Genomic DNA, 6954 nt, shown 5'->3' on the forward strand with positions numbered 1-6954 from the left:
TCTGCGGTTCGTTTACTGGTTGAACCGGATCTCTGGGTGGGAAGGTGGGTAGAAGAGGTCTCGAGTTTGCAATTCGCACTGGGCATGCAACGTGTCTAAAGTTATCAGCCTCATTCCCATTGTTGTCGTGTCCATTATTACCATGAATGTTATTCTCAGGACCATTGTTGTTGCCTTGGCCTCCATGGTTATTGTTTTCCCCATTGTTATTGTTTCCCTCATTGTTATTGTTTCTGTTGTTGGCATCACCTGAATTAATATTGATACCCATCTATCTAGCCATGAGCTGCAACATCATGTCCATTCGCCTATTCTGCTCCTGCTGCATACGCTGCCCTTGCTCTAATGTATCCAGTAATTGTCTGAACATTACGTCCCCCTGATCTGGACCGGCATTCCCACCTCTGCCTAATCCTGTATTCCTGTCATCTCGATCACCCATATTGTTGTCCTGATCAAAGAATATCTCCTCTGTGTCTGTATGGCTGGATTCGATGTCCCCCTGCACGAATGTACTAGACTATTTGCTTTGCAAGTCTGAAATCCTATTTTGTCTTGCTCTGGTATCGCAGAAATTATAACGCCCCTGTCGCATGCTCAAACATAAATGCTTAGCCTGTGTTTTTTTAATTTTTGATTTTAATGTTTTGACATTTCGTCAAACACTTTTCCCTCTATCTGGCTGTTCCAAATTTCCTATAAGACCTCCACAGGATGGCAGGACTTATAGCTCTAATACCACTGTAATGGGCACCCTTGGATGTCCCAAAAAACTCAACCAATTTGCTGAAAGGGAATTTTGTCAAACAGTTTGCATTCAACCTCTTATTTCTCCGTTTAATGTTTTAAACCCCTTATAACTCCGGAAATCAAACGTTTATTTGTTTGTTGTGTTTTGTGCATGAAATTGGTATCATACAACATAAAAAAGAAAGAAACTACAATAATATGCAAAGTGGAAATGAACTGCTGCTAATAAAATGTTATTTTCAGAATTCATAAAACCAAATATATGGTAGATTTATCAACTCACTAATTACTTCAACAGTATTGACATAATACTCCAGCCCATGCTTTCGAACTTGCTGCTATAGTGCTTTGTCCTTCAATCAGCCCACTACCTTCATAATATCATTCCCTCAAAGTAGCATAAGCGTCGGAAAAGTAGTGAAGAAGATATGAGCAAAATACCAAATCTGCCTGTAGCTGGAAATGCAACTAAATTGCCTGATAATGAAGCTAATAACAAAGAATTTCAAAGGCCAAACCCCAAAGGAATGACGCTTACAATGTTACAAGAGAGGATAGACATCCTCAAATGCCAAGAACGGAGCTGCAACTCACACACTAATATCTTCTCATATTCAACCTGGCTAATGAAGCCACAAATGCTTCCTTTTATTCTATTTCCAAGGGTCCGCTCAACTCATATGGGCAATGTGGGATAAAAGATGTGTAGTATATAAAACATATATTAAAATACCCCTTATGTCTCCCTTGGGTACACATTCCCATAAAATAAATATTAAAGTAACACTTTAATATTTTACAATTAAATTAGACGTTACTTTAATAAAACTTTAGGCATTAAAATGTATTAGCAATCAGCCTTCGAATAATGCGAGTGATAGCTCATCGGAAAGCTCTCACCGAGGAGTATCAAATCCAATCACCAAAATTGACTTACACTGTATCCTGCCGACTTACTAAAAATAGTAAGTATGCCTGAAATTGAGTAAATCAACTTCGTTTTGGCCCAAACTGGAAATGACTAGGCCAAAACACTTAAGGATCCCATTAAACCCTTCGTTAGCCCTTGAGACCATGTAGAACAAGGCTAACGCACACACACTTGGTCAACTGCTAAAATGGGGACATTACACATTCAATAGGGGATTGTTTTCACATTCAGATAATACGGTGGTTTTCGTACATTTGAGATATGCTATAACAAGATGAAAAGGGAATGGTGAATTGGAAGACAAGAATGCACGTACAACATTTAGAGCTATAAAGAGGTTTGTTTGCTCTGTGTTTCTTCAATGATGATTTTCCATTCTTATTAAGTTTTTTAAAACAAATTCCACATTGATTAAGTTCAGGAACATATGAAACTTAAGTCTTTATCTAATTTTTCTGAAGCATATACTTTCTTGTGAATATTCAAACAAGCATAGTGAAGGAAGAAATATTGTTTTGTCTGTATTGCCCTAAGTAGGAATGCCTTGGACAATGAGAGAATCTCTAAGATAATAAGATGTGCTATGTGATGTCATTGGTTGAGTGTTAGCAAACCTCATTAGACTGTCATCAGCCCTAAAATAAGCATGCAAATGTAAATGCAAATGACGAAGTGATGTAAGAGGCTAAGACACGAAAGTCTTAAAGAAAATAGAGCTACAAAACATGAAATGCATAGTCATGGCCATTTTCATGGTAAAAAGATAGTCATATAGAGGTATCAAAAGATATGTGACCTTAAAAGAATAATACAGATAGTGAGCATAAAGAAGGAAAAAGAATAGGTCTACTAGTATGGAGAAGGGAACGACATAAAATACAAAGAGAACCACTAAACAACAGAAAGGTGTAAGAAGAGTGTAATTAATTGACGGTCCAAGAATAGGCCACTGGTAGTATGAATTGCACTCAATATTGAAGAGGATAGTAAGAGGATAAGACAAAGTTATACTAGAGCATGATAGGCAAGAGATTATGACAAAAAAAGCAATCAAATACCCTATCTTACAAGTGAATACCCATATCATGAAATGCAGTTATATCAAGTAGACCATTATATAATAGAAAGGAGCAAAGGATGATATCTCCATTTCATGATTATTGTGCTAGTAGGTTAAAAGGAACTAAAAGAATCGAGAAAAGAATCATCATGACAACTCTTTTACATTGAACATTTTGTTTCCCTTGCCACCATTCATCTACCACCCACCCAAATAAATATGTCGCCCTTCCCTTTTCATGTCACCCACTCTTTGACAACAACTAGTTTACTCATCATTCTTATAAATAATTCACTCAAGCTTGTGCATAACCTTATTGACCTTGCCAACAACTTTTTCACAACAGCTAGTTTAGTCATGGTCTTTCCTACATATAACTCCACTTGTAACCTCATTTGACCCTGCCGACAACCCGCCATTTAGACTTAGTATAGAGGTTAAATTTGACACATATTTGACCATCATCACCACCTCTACTTACTATATCTATTATTTGGAGTTTTTGTCACGAGTCTCAGGCTCCTCTTTCAAGATCATCCACCTCTAATTACTATAACTATTATTTGGAAATTTTGTCACGAGTCTTAGGGTCCTCTTTCAAGATCATTTTTAGATATGCTTATTTCAAAAAATCTAGATCTTCTTACATGCACTAAGAAGTTGAATTTGGTAGGGATTTTCTCCTGCTCCATAAAGTTATTTCCCCTAAAAAAATCTATAACTTCTCACATGCACTAAGAAGTTGAATTTGGTAGGTGAAAGCATACAACACAATGATAAATTGTGAGCTCTTATGTGAGAGGTCTTGGATTCGAATCTACTTATCATATTCTTCCCCACTTGATAAAGATATCTGCTACTTTTTCCAAGATCAGCATACTTGGGTCACTTGAAACGCAATACCCCTACTCCATACCACCAACATCTAAACATATATCCTGATTATTGACTGGCCTGACTTAAACTAAAACAATTAGTCTTCCCAATTGTGAACTGATTCTGGGGCAATTCACAGTGGACTGACCTCGAGAATGCACTTGCGATCATCCACGGTGAAGGCATCATTGTCCCTACTCAGATATGGTCAAAAGTTAAAAGCATGATTGCCGTCAAAAATAGCATATGAGGAGGGTTGGAGACCATGTTTGTGATAAGGGTAGGAGGTAATGTTTGTCAGAATGGACACTTCACAATGCCACAGGTTTCTGAAAAATCCTCTGGAGGTACAAGTCTAAGAAATCCTCCGGGCTCCCAATTTATGTAGCCCAAGACCAAAATAATGCCTAAAATTTCTTCGGTCCAGATAAGGTCCTGAATGCTGACAGCTCATTGAGAATCTCTTTTGCACATAAACATGCTTCTATGAATATTATGGTTATCACAGAGAAATGCTAAAGCAGATGCACTAATTCTGGTGTCATCATTATTCCTAATAAACTAGCAAAAACATAAGAACTTAGTTTGGAAATAGTACTGAAACCTAAGCAGTCAAAAAGGCGAAGAATTTCTGGTTAAAATTTAACCTTTCAGTTACAGGCTCTACCCCAACAGGGGTCCTGTAATATTGCAAATCTGAAATGCTAAGCCCATTCTGGTTAAATTTATGCTTCACAACCAGAAGATTAACGTTTAGCACCCACGTAGCAACCTTCCTTAATCTGAATACCTTCTTCAAAGTTTTATTGTCCAACCTGAAAATCAACGTGCCTTTTTCTTAACCTCCCTGATCTTAACCTTAGAACTATCTATTGCCCACCAAACCGTCTCCATATTTGATAAACAATTCTGCAAAGTGACCTTGACCAATTCCAACATCCATCCATAACAACGGTACAAACTGATGCCTTTTCTTCCGTCGCATGAGAGAACAGACCCTGCCGCCATGATAGGACAAGCAAGAATCCGTCATGTTACACATGACCTCGAAAAGTTTCTTTCCAGCATCATTTTCCTATGCAGATCTGTAATTTTAGTGTTTGACAACCATCATGGAAGCGAAGACCTCGTGCTAACTACTATGGTACATTTTGAATTTTCCAAACTAGGGTTTTAATGGAGTCAGCCGAATACGCCGAAAGCTTAAAATCCTAAACCAATATGCAGTAACCCTTTCATATATATGTACTGCAAAATTAACTGGTTCACTCCAAAAAACAATCACAAGCACTTCGACAGAGATTCAAAAACCTAAATCAATTTCAAGCTTCGCGTACAGCAAAACTTCCGGATCTTTTGTGTAACAAGGTAGGATCTGAATTTTGTAGCAGTCAACTCATTACAGTGAAACGTTGAAATCCCAAACCATTTCGCCGTAACTCTTTTCATTTGTTTTTGTACTGCAGACACAAATCCACTCCAAAAAAAATACAGAAGCACCAAATCAAGTTAATGTAAATAGAAGTTTACTAGTCACAAACCTCGATCACTTTCAAGCTTCGTGTAAAGTAAAACCTAAGGATCACTTGGCTTGCATGGTAGGTTTTGAATTTTCTAAACTAGGGTTTAATATGCAGTCAACGCATTACAGTGAAACCTTCAACAGATTAGAGTAAAATCTTCAAATCGTAGACCGATTCGCAGTAACTCTTCCAATTTCATGTGAACTGCAATTTGACATCACAATCGCAAGCACAATAATTGTTCTACCCTAAAATTCGCCCCAAAAAAAAGATCCGTAGAATTACCTAGATTTCAAGAAATTAGTGCGAAATTAGAACAAAATGTCAGGTGACGGCAGACGTAGGCCCCGTTCTGTTGATTGATGATGATCATCGATCAGGTGCATCACTGTAATGATGGAATGGCCAGCTGCTTCGCCGAGGCCTGGACATGGCTCCACACTTGTCTCAGCCAGCCCTACAATGAGGGCGCCAGATCACTTCAAAGCGAAGATCTGCTCTTTCGAGCTAGCATTCTCTGCATTTTGGCCCGGGGACCTTCCTCGGCAGGTTAACATTTAATCGGCCGAAGCACCTCGCCGCCGTACCCCTCTAATTGCATGAAACTTTGTTTGAGGAAAGCTATATACTTATAGATTATCATTTGCACAGGCAATGTGGTATTATATATTTAGCCGATTAGGCTATTTACTACGGGATTCGTGGCCGGGAAATGTCCCGTCCACGCCGGAATCCCCTTCCGGTGGCGGATGTAAACTCTCGGCCTCAGAACAGTGCTCCCATGGTGGATATGAGCGGCGTTCGCCACGGACCTGCTGTTGCGAATTGGTGCTAATCCTCCTCCTCTCGTGCCCGACTGCCCAACCTGCAACCTGCTATGACACGAAGCAGCTACCGCCTTCTCGGCGTGACAGGGCGCTACTAATGTCTTCACGCTGTCGCGAATTGGTGGGGATATATGGACCGCCTCTAGAATTCTCTATAAATATGGTGGCTATGGTCACGATGGCAGTTGAAATCCCTTTCTAACGCTCATCAGAATAGGTGAGTTTCGGGCCCAACATTCTGTTCTGAAATGTGTGCTTGAAGGAAAACTGCAATGCTTCTTTAGGAACTATGATGGAGGGCCACACCACCCTTACCCACTCACAATCAAGAGTGCAACAATATGGAAACAATTTTATTATACTTGAAAATCTAATAGCAATTACAATAACATGTCTGCAAGATTTTTCAAGATCCAATCCAAACTCAAACTAGTTCAAATCCGCACTCTAGTAGAAACCTCCAAGATCTCAACATGTGCTCGCAAGCCACCAAGCAACCTCCTTGTTTCTAAACCGCAGTCACTAGCTCTTCTCCAATTTTATCCAAGATCCAAATGTAAACTGCCTCACATTCGGCACTCTGTCTACACTCACAATTCCATCACAATCCTGTTGTAAACTGCCTTACATTCGGCGCTCTGTCTACAGACTCAGGAAAACTCACTCTTCACTTCCTCCTTCTCTCTCACAACTTCCAAGCTTTCCAATCTTCACCTTCCACAACTTTCACTTTTCCAAGCTTTCTTTCCAAAGCTTTCACCTTTCCAAGCTTCTACTTCTCGAGCTTCTCCTTCTCAAGCTTCTCCTTGAGCTTCCACTTCTCAAGCTACTCCTTGAGCTTGATTAGAAATGCTCATATGCTTTGCTTAAATAGGCATTTACCACCCAATGCATAATTTATTCACAAGCTTCTAGAATTCCTCCACAACCTTCTACAACTTCCACAACTTTCGACAATATTCATAACTTTCTAGAATTCTACTCACA

The 6954-nt window shown here is 39.2% G+C and overlaps 1 non-coding gene across 1 annotated transcript; it reads right to left on the bottom strand.

Annotated features, from left to right (window-relative positions):
- Positions 1-5467: 5467 nt before the first annotated feature.
- On the bottom strand, positions 5468-5729 carry LOC149560617 (RNase MRP). Its single transcript, XR_016364292.1, has one exon.
- Between the last annotated feature and the right edge of the window lie 1225 nt (positions 5730-6954).

This window comes from Cupressus sempervirens, chromosome 4, assembly GCF_028749045.1.
Source record: "Cupressus sempervirens isolate cs-2001-9-10 chromosome 4, ASM2874904v1, whole genome shotgun sequence".
In the NCBI taxonomy this organism is placed as follows: domain Eukaryota; kingdom Viridiplantae; phylum Streptophyta; class Pinopsida; order Cupressales; family Cupressaceae; genus Cupressus; species Cupressus sempervirens.